Genomic DNA, 15,119 nt, shown 5'->3' with positions numbered 1-15,119 from the left:
TCCAGCAGCAGCCTACACAGCCACACATCTAAAATGTGATCCAAAACACCCCTCAAGAAATCCAGGCCTCCTGCCAGTACACCATGGAGCTGCCAGAATGATCCAACTGAAAATCTGAACAACAGAGGTGGTCTCCAAAGTCCTTCCCCACTCCCAAACTTTAGCAGTGGAGGAGGGCTGCAGGAAGGTTCACTTCTGCTTGTTTGAGTTTCACAGCCCCAAGTCAACTCCTGAAGGACATAGAAACTCTTCTGCAGCCTTTAACATGGTAGCCTTCTATTTAAGACATTGATTCAAGACAATGGGCTCAACTCTGTTCGAACTCAGAAAAGAATTAGACCCACACCTCCTAGAAATTTAAGGAATAGGAGGAAGTGAGAAATCCTCCTCTTGGTAGGTGTGTGGAAATGAATGCATACTCACAGGGCTGCAACTAAGCAGAAGGGAGCATTAACCCCCCTCTCCTCTCCTAGGTCACTGGTTAGGGCAGTGAGTACGAGTGTAACTCAGCTCTTCGCCACAACAAAGATGAACACCTGGATCTGCTCACCTCTTCACAGTAACACGGATTTCATGCATTTGGCACTTGGGTGCTAGCAAAGCACTTAACACTGGCATGATTTTGCCTAGTAATGGCTTCATTAGAGTACTTCAAGCTTGTTGCACAATGAAATCATCATTACGGTACACTGGTTCCATGACACCACCCCCTCAGGTGGCAACTCTGCACGCTTTCCACTCTCAACTCAAGCCCCTTGGAGACCACTTTTTGAACAGTTTGGTATAAGTATTTTGCACAGGATAGTAACAGCTGGAATTTTGAACTCCTACACAATGCAAACAGCCTTTTATTAGATCCTGGAGCTACTGGATACACTGGTGACAATGGAGGCTCTGGTGCTAGTTCAGTTAACACACCTCATATTTACAGTCTTCTGTCTTGGATATATAGATAAACTAAGGCTCTGGGAACAGATGATTTCCCCGTCCCTGCCTCTGCCAAAGAGAAACAGGTGAAGAAGCTGGCCAGGCAGAAGGGCTGGGTGTGATGTTCCCCACTGGGACAGCCTGGGCTCTACTCTGGCGGGGAGCACGGGCACCTCCCTGCTCAAGAGCTCCACACAGCAGCCCTGCGGAGACAGGCACCCATCCCATGGGATCACCCCTGTGGGAACACCCTTCACTTTTAGTGGTAAAGGGAGATTTCAGTTTAAATTCCCTGGCCACTTTTTCCTTGCGAGCTCAGAATAACGAGCTGTGACTCTTCAGCGAGAAAACCAACACATTTTAACATTTCTCTGAAAACATTCGGAGGAATTCCCAAACCCATGGGGGTTTGTTTATAATTGCTGCCAGGCTGATAAATCCTGGAGAGAGGAGTCTATATAAACAAAAAGATTTCCAGTAGCACAGGAAAACTGTGCAATACCAAGCTATCATCACCTTCTGATAGACAAAACATTTATAGTTCATTGTCAGGAGGACTCTGGCTGAAAAGTGTTTCCCTGAGCCAGAATGGACTGACCTTTTGCAGTAGGCACAATAAGGCAGCGAACACCACTGAGCTGTCAGAACTTCCGCAATAAACCCAAATCCCTTTTGATAAGGGGAATCAAAAGCACACAGCTCCCCACCACCTCCTAATAATGCCCGTGACCTCAGTGGTGCCTTACAAATCTGCTACATAGTTTGAGAACTAGATGCACCACTTGCTTCCTGGCAGCAGCCTTTTGTTTTCCTCTGGATAGGTGCTTAGCAATTTCAAATCAAGTTTCCCAAGCGACAGCTTCAGAGCCGTAAGAGAGTTTTCATTTCCTATCATGCCATCCTAACGCAACCTGTCCAAGAAGCCTCATCAGTATTACAGCAGCAAACAGCTTGACAAGTTCCTTGTGTGTAACATGCTCCTACTCTGCTTTGTGCTCTGTGTTTAGTACCGTACTGGATATTTTAGAAATACCAGGAATCTAGTTGAAAGCATGTTTTGCCCATCAAGAGTCAAAGTGCAGGTTGTGTACTCCTAGCACCTTGTGAGTCACTGCTTAATAGAGAAATAACCCAGAGAAGGCTTTAAAGTGTGGGTGTATATAAATATAAATTAAAAAAAAAAACCAAAACAAACCCACTGTATCACATTATGTAGTTTAATAGCTGGTCCTTGCACATACCTAGACTATTGCAGCATCAAAAGCAGCAATCCATTCAAATCTCTTGCTCGATTTGCATTGAAAGAAAACAATTATTTTTATTTCATAAAGAGTCATTGAAAAGGGAGGGAGGGGGAAAAAAAAAGAACATAAGGAAAAAATGAAACAAAGCCAAATAATGTCAGCCTGGTGAGAAGTCACCAGCCTTGGGTGATAGACTTGAAATACAAGTCCACATTCAGAATTAGGGTCTTGGCACCTAAGCCACAGCACACGTGTTCAGGTGTCAGCTCTAAGGGAGTTTAAAATCAAAAGGAGCTTTTTGGGTTTAACTGCTATTTTTTATGGATTTAAATAGTTATTTAGATATTAGGATTCTGCAGACACTCAAGAGCACCTCAGTGCTCACTGTGTCAGGCTGCTCGGTGTCTTGCTTACACTCAAACCCCTTCCTGTGCTTCTTCAGTCATTCCTCCACCTAGGTGGAGGTCATTTGTAAGGCCACCCTGAGCCCAAATAATTTAGTTGAATAACTGGATATGACTCCTCTCCTGACAAAATGAATACAAACTCTGGATCCAAAGAGGACGAGGGTTCTTCCATGTGTCTTCAATTCAGGCAGTGAAATCCTAAGTAGAAGGCAGGCCTCTCTGTTTCACTTTTTTTGCTGGCAAAGTAAAAAATTGTTCACTCAGCACACAGATTTGCTCCAGTTTGCTTACACACGAAGACTCCATCTGCTCTGTCAGGGTTGTAAACCTCTTGCCTTGGGCCTGGGTTCTGCTAGTCCTTTCCTCTCTTGCCTTCTTTCCTTATCTAAGGGTAAGAAATGAAGTGAGGATAATAGCATTTTATTGCTTCACAGCAGGGCTGCGAAGGTAATTAAAGATTCTGAGGTGGGAGTAAAGGGAGATGTATATGTTTCCTAGGTAGATGCATTTATTTTCATTTAAAAATGTAAAACCAAAGATGACTTAACAGTACATGTTTCCCTCCTCCACCCTGAACAACTAAATCCATTTACCTAGAGTTTGATAAAGTTACAGCACAGCAAATCCTGTTTAAAAACAGGGCCCTCCTCTCTCCCTTTTTACTCTTGTCTTAACGCTTTACAAAGCAAAACTCCAGACACTTTGTGAGTCACATATCACTACCAAATAAGAAGCAGTCAGTGAATGGTGCCTCATAAAGGAGGCAGGAAACAGGAAAAGCTCAAAATAAAGCTGTTTGTAAATTAAAGAACTAAGGGGAAGAATGGATAGGAAATGAGCCCTTTATTTTTTCTTCAAAATTATTCTGATTAATGAGGAGAAAGATCAATAGCCTATCTGCAGCTGCCATGAGGAAGACAGGGTGAAGAGTGAATCCAGGCCTAAGTATCCCTGTGGTGCCAACACATCACATTCTGCACAAGCTCGATATAATGAGCTGTAGAGTGAGATCTCATGCGACTGCACTACTTACCTGTCTGTCCATTCAGTTCCTCATTATGGCTTGATGTGATCAGTTATAGGGTACCAAAAGGAGAAATGTATGGGATATATTTGTGAGTAGTCAGAAAAAGGACTGCTTTCCTTCCCGCAATGCTGCTTTCCTCCTGCTGTAACAAGAACCCCAAATACTCCAGATTTCTCTGTGCACTGCATCCAGCTCTGAAGTCATGTGCATCTTTTCCACAAGACACGGCAACACCTGGGCCCATGGCCTGATGCAAAGCATACTGAAAGCAGGAAAACATTCCCACTGACATTTTTTGATTTTGTTTTTTAATCAGCCCCTAAATGAAGTGCCTCAGATACTACTGCTTCCTTTATCAATGTTTGGTTTGAGGACTTCATAATTATGTTTAGCAGCTTTTGTGGGCCAGCAGATTCCGAGGCAAAATGACCTGGCAGGCTGCTGAGGCCATTTCCACTGGTTTTGGAGTGCTGTGTAAGGAGACAATGACTGCTATTTGGACGGAGACCCTGGATGAAACAAGACAAGGCATCATGCTCCCATCCTCTTTGGCTTGCCCCAGCAACAGGGAGAAAGTGCCCAGCACTGTTTCATTAAGGTCTTGGCATGTTCCTTAATGGCACTTGTGGTAGTTACAGGCACAAAGAAAGCACTTATCCCCAGCTTTTCCCATCTGCGGCCATTCATTTGCAGATCTGCCCAGAGATCAATCCACACTGGCATGAGAGATAAGAGGGGACCCTGATGCTGGGTTTCAGAGATTACAGCAGCTAGGCATGCTCCAAGGGCCAATACAGAGCCACAGAAGGGTGCTGTATTTCTGAGCATCCCCTGGTACATGCAGCCCAGAAATGCTGTCACAGTGGACCTGCTCCAGGCTGTGCAGAGAGCCGATGGAGACCAGCACTCAAATGTGGTTAGGGAGTGATTCCTCCTTTCTACAGCAACTGGGAACATACAAAGCAACACACAGAGCAAGCCTAGCGCCAAAAAATATTACCGATACACATTTGTAAGAGAAAACTCTGCTTCCATTGCCAGCTCTCCAGAAGACAGTCTCCTTTCTGGCATTACCCTGCTCCAAACAGGGAAGCAATCAAAGGGCTTTTAGCAGAAACCTCTTAGCAAGAGGCACTGCTCCCGCAGCCGCAGGAGTGACTAGCAGATAATGGGATACAGTTCGTAAAGAGCTGCCTCCTTGGCTATAAATACACACCACATTTAAAACTGCTTCATGTGAGTGTTTGTGAAATCAAGAAAAACAGCTATACAGTGCTCATATTTAGACTTACTGAGGAAAATGCTTTCATTTGGTAGAGTACTTAACTGTATCCCTACACTTGGGCTTAAGCCGCCCCTAAAATTGGCTCAGGCTGCCACAAAACAACAGCTTAAACTAATTTAATTGCTGTCTGCTGCAATCCCACCCGCTTTCCCACCCCTGGTTGCACATTCCCTGTCTCCTTCCTTACACCAGCTCTTGTGCTCGTCTAACCCTGCTCTGAGCCATTTGGGAATGCAAGGCAGACACACACACCCAACACCCCAAACCCCATCCTCTTTCTGCCAATTGAGCATGCTGGAGTGACTCATCACCAGGTCAGGTGCACACTAGAGCCGATGTAAAGAAAGGGCTGGAATTGCTCAGCTGAGGTGGGACCATGAGCTTCAGACGTGAGTTCAGAAACCTGGCAGCTGTCACTGTGGTCCTGCTCCCTCCACCTCCGTCCACACCATTTAACCCCATGCCTTGCTGAGTTATCCAAAACTTAATCTGACCTTCCTCCCTACACACACACACACACACACTTGGTTTCTGCAAGGCCAGTAAATGGAATCAGTTCAGCAAGAGCCCTTACCAGCATGGAAAAGCACGACGAGATGAGAAGGGCTGCTCCGTTTCGAGACCAGGGAGCCATTAAATCAGCTAAGTGGTGGTGTGAAGCCGTACCCTCAGGCTTCTGCATGTATCTGAGTCCCTGTTACCCTAAAGCCGGGGCTACAGGATTGGAGACAAAGCTTTACACCGAAGAGAGCAAGGCACCTGCTGCAGCGAGGAGCTGAGCGATAATCACACTTCCCTGCACAGGCTCCAGCAACCTTGGCTACTCCTCCTTGTAGCAGCTGTCCTAACGGGTCATTCTAATAGCTCTGTTTTAAGATACCATGGATTAAGTCAGATATTTCAGGAAGAGGTGTAGGTCAATTTAAAGGAAATTCAAAGACACTGAAGTAGCCAGAACCTAGTAAAAATAAATGGAAAGGGGGAAAAAGAAACCAAAGAAGAAACAAAGCAAAGCCCCACAGCAGAAGACAGCTGAGGTTTCTGACAGGATACCCTTCACTCAGTGTCTATTTGCTGGTGTTTTGTGACATAGACAGACCCTTAAATATGAGGACAAGTGGTCATCTATAATGAAGTTTTCTGCACACATTATGTAGCACCATCTCTTCCACACTTCACATATAGCTGTCTGTACCTATAAATAGAAACGATGCCTCAGTGCATTATCATATATTACAACCTCTGACGATGTGGTGAAGGAGAGGAAATGAGCAAAGGAAGTGGTGTGCTCTGCCAGAGCATACAAACTTCACAGGGCCTTGGTAAGTCAGCTTCAGGCAAACCAGTGCTGTGAAATTTTTCAAAAACAAGTGGAAAAGCAAAATTATGATCGAAGAGACAGTAAACTGGGGTTTGTTGCATGACAGAACAAAAGACCAAATAATCTTGTGGAGAGCCTAAGAGACCAAAAAGAATCCTTGAATGCCTAGAACCAGAGTATTGCACAAGGTGGCACAGCAAAAGGAGGGAGAAGCAGAATAAACAGGCCAAAGCAGGTCTGCTGGGCAGTGCAGGGAGGAAGATGACAGATGGGATTGCAGCCATGCTGAGGCCAAAGCAGGAGTTGAGCCCTGACTCTGCAAGAGATGGGAGGTTGGGGCTAGAATTGCTGATCTCTTTCTTTTTTCAGAATGTGTCACCTTTGCATTGTGCCCCCCCCCCCCTTTATTTTTCCCTTCAAAAAAGAAGAAAATTCTTCATTCTCACACATTTTATGAACTAATGAAATATCTTCATGACTTGTTCTCATCAGTTTTTTCTTGTTTAGTATTTCAGCCTGACCACTGTGCCTATGGGGATAATGAGCTGTGACTGGCAACACAATTAAAGATAGATTTGATGGCGTCCTAGCAGACAAAAGTCTTTTAATTAAACTGAAAGAAAATTGTTGTTTATCATAGAGTAAGCGAGGAGCACATACTGAAGAGACAAAAGTAAGCCTTTTGATAGGAAAAATCAGTGCCACATCTAAGGGACAGGGAAATTGAGGTTTAATTCTTGGCTTTAGCAGATTTCCAACAGAGCCCATTACTTTGGGCCAAGAGCATGTTTTTACTCGCCTTTTGGAAGACGTGGACAGTTCAGTCTCAGCCTTCTGGGAACTTTCTGGCTATTTTCACTAGGGAGGGCTGAGCAAAGCCCAAAGGAGGGTCTACACTGCTTAGCATCAGGGCCACTTCCTAGTTCTCCCCATTTAATAGCACAACTCAGAAGTCAGTCATGAAAAGGCCAAGCTAGATTTGAGCTAGCCAGGGTTACATTGAAAACCACAAGATTTATAAAAACCAGTTCCTTTCCTCACTCCCTGAAGGCTCAAACAAATAGCAAAACTTTCTTTGACTTTAGAAGAGTAAAGTTAAAGCCTCCAAGTTTGCTATTTAATCAACTTCAGTTAATTCTCATCAGCTTTGAAAGTAGTATAATTTTGAGTAATGCCTGATTCATTGTAGAAACAGTAAATGGAGAGTGAAAGAATGGTAATGAATCAGTTCCTCCAAGATAGAAATATCACATATTTCAAGGCCAGGTAGGCAGCATCCCCTATTGCAGTTGTGCAACAGTTTTCATTTTAATACTATATCATTACCTGCTTCACTTTGTCAGCTTTTACTCCTTGGTCTGAAAGCTCTCACTGGATGCCACAAGTTGATCGAGAAGATACTTTTTCTGGTTTTATCCAAAGCATTTATCTTTTTTTTTTTTTTTTTTTCCAGACTTGTCAGGAAAAAAAAGAAAAAATCTTTAACATTAGCAATTTATATCCCTCCACAGCTGTGATGGTGTGCTTTATTTTCAGAGTCCAATAAAACAATTACGTATGACCTTTATGAAAGATCAGAAAATGAAAGCTGTTATGACTGACAGTGTAGGCCATCTGTTAATGAGATCACCATAATTGAGTGGGAAGTGTCAAAGCAGAGGATCATTTACAGAAGTACTGAAGTTGATTCAAGGCCACCACTGTCTCTCAATGGTCATCTCTTTTTAATTCAGATTTAAAAGCTGTGGTGCTTTACAGGTCTCTCACTTTCTGGGGGTGTCCTTTAAGTTGCACATAAATCCCTCCCATTTACCATCAGTTTTCACCTGAAACAGAAAATACATCCTCCAGTTTTATGAACTGTCATCTAAGAATAGAGGGACCTCCAGAGCCTTGGTTGGTGTAACAAACCAGCTTTTTAATTTGCAAAAAGGCTGATACATAGAAATATTCATAATCCTTTCTTTTTTTTTTTTTTTTCCACTCCACCACATGAGAGGTCAGAAACATTGGTAAGGTTAGGGTTAGGACTAAGTCACCTCCCAGACAAGTGTAGGAGGAAGGTAAGAGTGGGGCAAACCTGGCTGCCCCTCCTGCAGCCACCTCCCAGCAGGAAGACACCGCCCAGCAGCTGTGCAGCTGCAGCATCTCCCAAGTGGCAAAAGACACCCCTCCTTCAGCACAATGCCCTCTAAGGTGGGCTGAGCCACAAGTCCACAACCTCTGGCGACTGGCACCTAAATACACATTGAGAATACATGGTTTTAATTGGAGCCAACTCTGGAAGAACAAGGACTCATCTAAGCTCAGAGAACCAGTTTAAAGAAATTAAAAAAATATAAAAGGATTTCTTACAGCCAAACTTCAATAAATAGAAAGGGAATCATGCCATTAGGCAGCTTTCCTTAACTTCAAGTAAAAGTCCTACTTACCCTGGCTCTAGCTGTTACTCCAGCATCCAACTTTTTTTGGTAGTCTCCTATGCATACCCGGTTGGCAAACGATACCTTCACCCCCTGCCTGCTACCCACCCTTCCACCTCCCACCTCAGGGGCTGCTTGTGGTGGCCATCAGCCCTCGGAGACAAGCCACTGAAAATCTATGCAGCTCACTCCTCTGCTTCCAGGTTCCTTCCTCCTGGCAGAGCAGAGTTGCTTAGAGCACCAGAGCCAGGCTGAACACAACACATAGTAAATCAAAACCTCTCTTTGCTTAAGCTGCTAATGACACCTCAGATTACTAGCACTTAATTGAATTTACTTTTCAGTATGCTTTTTATGTTTTGTTTTTCTATCAGCTGAGACAATAAAAATCAATTCCTGTAGGGCAATTTCATTTAGGTTTATACAGTGTTTTATATTCAGATTTTCAATGCTGCAATATTTGAGTGGCAAATCCATGGAGGACTATTTTTTAAGTAATTCTATGAAATTAAAGCAGACTCATACTGAGGGTAGGCACTTTAACAAGCAAAATACTTTAAAAACAAGTAAATAGAACAATATCCTGGAGAAAAATTACTTGGGCAACTGAAGTAGATTCATTAGAGAGCTCATATATGTGAAGAAATGCAGTTACATGTATAACTACTTGGTGGATTGGTGACACGACACAGATAAATAGTTATTTAATATTTTTTTTTTTTTTTCTGCTGAACTTTACACTAGATTTGATACCAAATACTGCTGAAATCTTTCCCCAGGGCAAAGCTACCTGCCACATAGAAGGTCTTGATCCTGAAAAAATGTCTTCACATGCTCAGCTTCATGGACCAAGGGCAGTCATGCAGATCTGCAAAGCGTGTATAACTCACAGTGCATGAGTTTAACCATGGGACAGGTTGGCTGAGACTCTGCCCGAGTCTTGTGGACTGTCCCTCCAGCTCAGGCAGCGTGGAGCAGTGAAAGGCCTACTGTAGGGAGTACAAGAAGACATCTCAACCACAAGATAGCACCTTACCACTTCCCTGGAAAGTTATTGACTTCAACATATTCTACTTTTCCCAAAGGATTCAGTAAAGATCTGGAGATATTTTTTCTCCCTTGCTGATGCTTTGCTGCTTTCTGGGAGCAGGAATGCTTATTTGGAAGAACAGGCCTTTAAAAGACAAATATTTAATGTTAAGGAGTTCAGCATTAGGAGTGATTTTGCTTTAGCAGCTTTAAATATTCCTAATAATTTTAATAGTTCTAATTAGGCTGTGTAACTGATAGTGCCTCACTATCAGTTCCTGTCAGTGTTATTTTCTTTATTTTGCCTTCTGCAGTGCTGGAACCACCCTCACAGACAGCACTGCAGGCAGCTGCACTTCCACCCACCACCACACTGTTGGGGGCACTTGAAGGTTGAACCAAACCCTCTTTGGTCCTGGAGGTGCCAGCACGTGTCCAAAGCAGGCACATGTATATGTATACAAAACATGCCTCAATACACATATATACACTCTCACATGGGACGGGGAAGCAGCAGGCTGACACCTGGTTTTAAGCTGGGTCTCACAACTGTGAGATTTTTTCTCCTTGGTACCTCTGCCCTGGCTCTCTGCATTGCCTCTCCTCTGGCCCCGCGTTGCTCTGCATGCAGGTCCTGGAGGCAGGGGTGAGCTGAATAATGGCCTGGGCTGAGAGTCACAGGGCTGTGGCCAGCAGCTGTCCCCTCACCCATCACCCCAAGCCTGACTTACAATATAGGAGAAGATTTTACAAATAAGAACACATGCAGCATTACCCTTCAAAACACATTGGCTTGATATAACTGTCTACATTTAGCCTGTACCCAGGGCTAAACCATAACAGTCACACTATCACCCGACAACCCCTCACCAGCCAGGGAGGGGAACCAGGAAAAAGAAGAGTAGACCTGTGGGAAGAAATGAAACAGATTTAATGAAAACACCACCAATACCAACAGGGTTATACAGAGTTATAATCAGCCAAATGAATATCCAGCCATCACAATCCACAGGAGAGGAGTCCTCAGGAGAAGCCAGAAGAGAAGCAGAAGGAACCCCACAAACCCCTCCTTTCCTCAGCAAACCTTCCCCCTTTATAATGACCATGACATTATGGGATGGGCTACCCCTGTACCTAACCCAGGTCAGCTGCCCTGGCTGACTCAAAACTGCTGATGGCCTGCCTGTCCCAGCCAAACCAGGTCAATAACCTAAGAAAAGGCAATGTACGTTCTCCGCAAATAAGGTCCAGCTGTTCGGATAAGCATTGCATTGCCTCAGCTCTGCACACATTTGGCAGGCTCTGGAGGGAAGAAACTTCCTTCTTAATACTTTTCTCACTACTGATTACATCTTTCCCCACTTTTCAAAAAAAATCACTTCTAGAGCCACGCGCCGGCTCTCAGGCCCAGCCTGCCGAGAAATAAGCACCTCAGGTCATTCCTCATTGGATGAGAGGAAAGGACACACGCACAGAGACTGCCCAACATATTTTTTTTTTTAAAAAAAGACAAGAAAACTCTTTGCACCAAAAAAACCGCCACAGAGAGTGTCCTAACATTGCATCTCATGGCTTGCAATGGCCAAAGCTGTGCCATGAACACTAAGTGATGCTGCCAGGGCAGAGGGGTGATAGTCCTGTCCTTGCATGAAGATCTGTTTTACAGGAGAGCCTTACCTGCTGGCAGTTTTGGCTTTACATGTGGCTTCTGGATCCTGGAAAAAAATCCTTTTGGTTCTGCATTAGGTTGAATTTGCCTAGAGGCATGGTGGTACCTCCCTGGGGTCTGAGCAGTGGCAGGGGGGCTGGATGCAAGTGGGGAAAGAGAGGATGGAGGGCTGATCCCTGGGGGCAGCGGTTTCTGCAGGGGGGATAGGGGACTCTGCCCTAAGTGAGCTGCAAGCTGGAATTAAAGCAGGCACCTCAGCTGCAGAGGGAGAACAGAATCACCCAGCCAGGCACAACACCGTGTCCTCCTCCAGCTAGTTTTTCATTACTGCAGTGTCAGCAGAACTGCTGCCAAATTTTGCTGGGCAGGCGCAGGCCCAACAGCATCTGATGAGCGGGATTAGGAGGAAGAGGGAAGCTCCCTTGTTAGGGGCTTGACCTTGTGAGACCAGGAGCAAGGAAGAAGGCACAACTCCCTTGGCTTTGACATTTAACATGCTGACTTCCCAGGGTTACCTGTTCCCATTCACAACCAGGAGTTCGGTATGCAGCAAAACCAGCATGAAGCTGTTGGACCTGGGTGAGGTGCAGCAGTATGTTTGCTCAAATGGTTCAGCATCCTGCAGCTAGCAGAGTTCGTTTTGACCTAAGGGGGATGCTGCAGTGTGTATACATCACCGGAGGACATTTGTAATGCATGAGTGCAGTGTTTATTTCTGTAATTATTTTTCTTTTCATTTCTTCATGAGGTTTGACTGCATCTCTTGTCCTTCTGCCTCCAGTTTCAGTGCCACTCTTTGAAAATTAGACAGAGTTATTATGCCTAACAACTCCAGCCAGCACATCAGCAGGGCTCAAGTGACTGCTGTCATTTTTTGTTTGCAGACTTTGCTCAACCTTTTCTACAAATTGAAAGAAAGAAATTACAAATAGGATTATGTTTTTTAAGACAAGTAAGTCCACACAATACTACACTACACAAGTAACAGTCGTCATCTTCTTCCACTAGAAAACTATTGATTGAAGTTATTCAAATCTGTATTTACTTTAAATAGATAAAATGGCAAATGTACACAGTAATGAAATATAGTATTTCATGATGTATATTATGAAATAGAGGAGAATGAGATTATTTCTTTAAGCCTATCAATTATTAAATTATCATAAAAATGTATGTATATAAATAATTCCATGAGCCTTTCTGATTAGATTATCTTGATATGACAAAGCACGTTTTGATTACTCTTTGATGCTTTGCAATAAGGATTTAAATTCTAAGTAGATTTCAGGAAGATTTTCTTTTAAAACTGCAGCAAGAGGTAGTGGGTGGACAATACATAATGAAGCAGAACAGGAAACAGGAGAGACTTTTTAATTCACACAATTATTTTCTTGTGTAAAAGATGATAAATTTCCCACGAGACACAGATTTTTTTGAAAGTTTCATTGTATTTATTAGATATGTAACATTCAGGGCACTTAATACAAACCATTTTGCTACTACGCTCAATACTCCTAGAAGACCAATGGAGAGTGCTGTCGTGAACTTTGAGACCAGGAGATCTGCAGAGAGTATTGTTCCTTAGTCTAAGTGCTGAGCACTGGGAGCATTACCTCCTCATTCACATGAAGGAGAATAAAGCAGGTTTTCATCCCTCTTTTTGCAAAGAGGGCAGAGATCTCAGGTGCTGGGGTGGGCTTTCCCTTCCTCAGTGAGACATCGGTGCACCGTGGTGACAGTGATGGGCTGTGAGGAGCCTGAAGCAGAGGTGACTTTGGTGTCTAGTGTGTTGGTGGGCTTAGCAAGGGGTTTGGGTCCCTGAAGCCTGAGTGAAGAAGCAGTTTTAGGAACTGGGGAGCAGAGGAGAAGGAGCAGGGATGAAGGTCGCATGTAAAACCAAGGAAGAAGGAAGTAGGATTTTTGCAGGTCCTTGGTGTTGAGGAGTGATTGCTAGGGACTGGCTCTTACAATTGAGAGGTGTCTGAGAAATGTCAACGGGAAGAGTTTGAAGATAGGCAAGAGCACAGTTAAGCTTTGCGAGAGCAAGGTGTTTCCAAAGTGTGGTGGGCGAAAGCACTTTCTTTGCCCCCTTTATGACCAGGGGAGAAAGGAGCAGGGCTGTATTGAAATCTGTGTGGTAGGAGCTCCATTCATGTGAAGAGACTCCATTCAGGGCCTTACAAAGGGTATGAGTCAACTGCAAAGAAAGGAGGCATTTCACAGAAACTGAAGTGTGACCCTTTGTTTTTCCTGACCCCAAGGTCCTCAGTGACACAAAAGGGGACTCCAGCACTGATTCTGCAGCAACAAATGCCTGTTGTGAGTGAGTGTATTTGAGAAGCAGTGACAATAAGGAATGACCCGAGGTGCTTGTTTCCAGTCCTTGTTTCCCAAGGGACTGCCAAGGGGAGAGTCTTGCCTGCAGCCCCACAGAGGTGGAGGAGATGAGGGGGCAGGGAAGCTCTTCCTAGTTGAAGCATTTCTCTAGAAAACCTCTCCTGAAATACATGATCTGACCATCCACGTTTACTATTGGGACAACTGGATAGTGGGTTTTTTGGATTAAGTTCTGAAAAATCCATAGAAGTAAATTCAGCTTTTATTTAGGCATTACGCGAAGTAGGATTTTTCTAATTTAGGACTGGCAAGGGATTAGGAGGGTTTAGTAGCCTTGTCTTTATTTCAGCCTTCCATTAGCTTGTGACTACTTTCTTTCATAATCGAAGTAGACATGAAAGGGATGTTTTGCTTTGGCCTTTTCATTATCCTGAAGTGCTCTATGTCCCTATTAAAGTTCATGATGGAATTAGGGTGCAGAATGATGGATTTAAAGGTATCATAGAACTCTTCCTGATAAAGAGTAGTTCCCAAATATATTCCAGTTGTGACCTAAGAGAGGCTGCTGGAGGCATCCCAAGCAGCCATGCCTTGGCTCTGCAGATCAATTGAGCTGAGGAAATGCATTTGCATATGGATGTTATGCTAAGGAGGCAGGCCAGCCCAGATTTCATTACTGCTAATGACGTGTGTGGGAGAAGTGATTTAGTTTATAGCCAGTGCCAGGCATGCCACAACGAGGAAGTACTTAATTCATACAAAGGTCTTTCTTGCCTCTGAGACCTAAGAGTCAGGGGGTTTCAAGCAGCTCTGGGAGGCCCAGTGTTACGTGACATGTTCTCGTTAGCATTGGGGGAAGAACAGAGCCATCACTGAAGAGATGGAAAAGGGGAGAAGGAATCTTCAAGATTTAGTATTGATGTCGTGGAGGAAAGGATAGGAGGAGAAATTAAAGGGAATGAAAAAGAGAACAGAAGAAGAAGCAACTGAGGATGGAAAACCAGCAGGCAGAGCTGGCTCTGCAGGAATCGTGGCTGCCAAGGCTGGACTGTAGGACTTTGGAGGTGCCAGAATTTTTGTTCTAAGTCCTTGCTTTAGTCTGCCCTACTCAAAATGCAGGCAAGTGCATTGGGCCTGGGGCAAGGTGTCTAACTTCAGAGACAAGAGAAGTTTCTGAGAACTGGAAAGGAGAAAAGGGACGCCAGGATAATGCTGAGGTTGGAGTAACTGGTAGTTGCTGCACTGTCTTGAATCATCTCATGGCCCCTGCTTTGCCTGCTGCAGTAGGCACTGCCTCAGGCAAAGGGGAGCAGAGAGGGGCCTAGGGGCACATTCTGGGCATGTACTTCGAGGGATAAAGGAATTACTATGCTCAGGCAACTTCAGGAAGACCTGTTTGAACTGGGATGAGTATCTTGGGTGGCCTCTCAGCTCAGAATAATGAGTCAGT

Source organism: Leptosomus discolor, chromosome 7 (genome assembly GCF_034619465.1).
Source record: "Leptosomus discolor isolate bLepDis1 chromosome 7, bLepDis1.hap2, whole genome shotgun sequence".
Taxonomy (NCBI): domain Eukaryota; kingdom Metazoa; phylum Chordata; class Aves; order Leptosomiformes; family Leptosomidae; genus Leptosomus; species Leptosomus discolor.
This window is presented reverse-complemented; position numbering follows the sequence as displayed.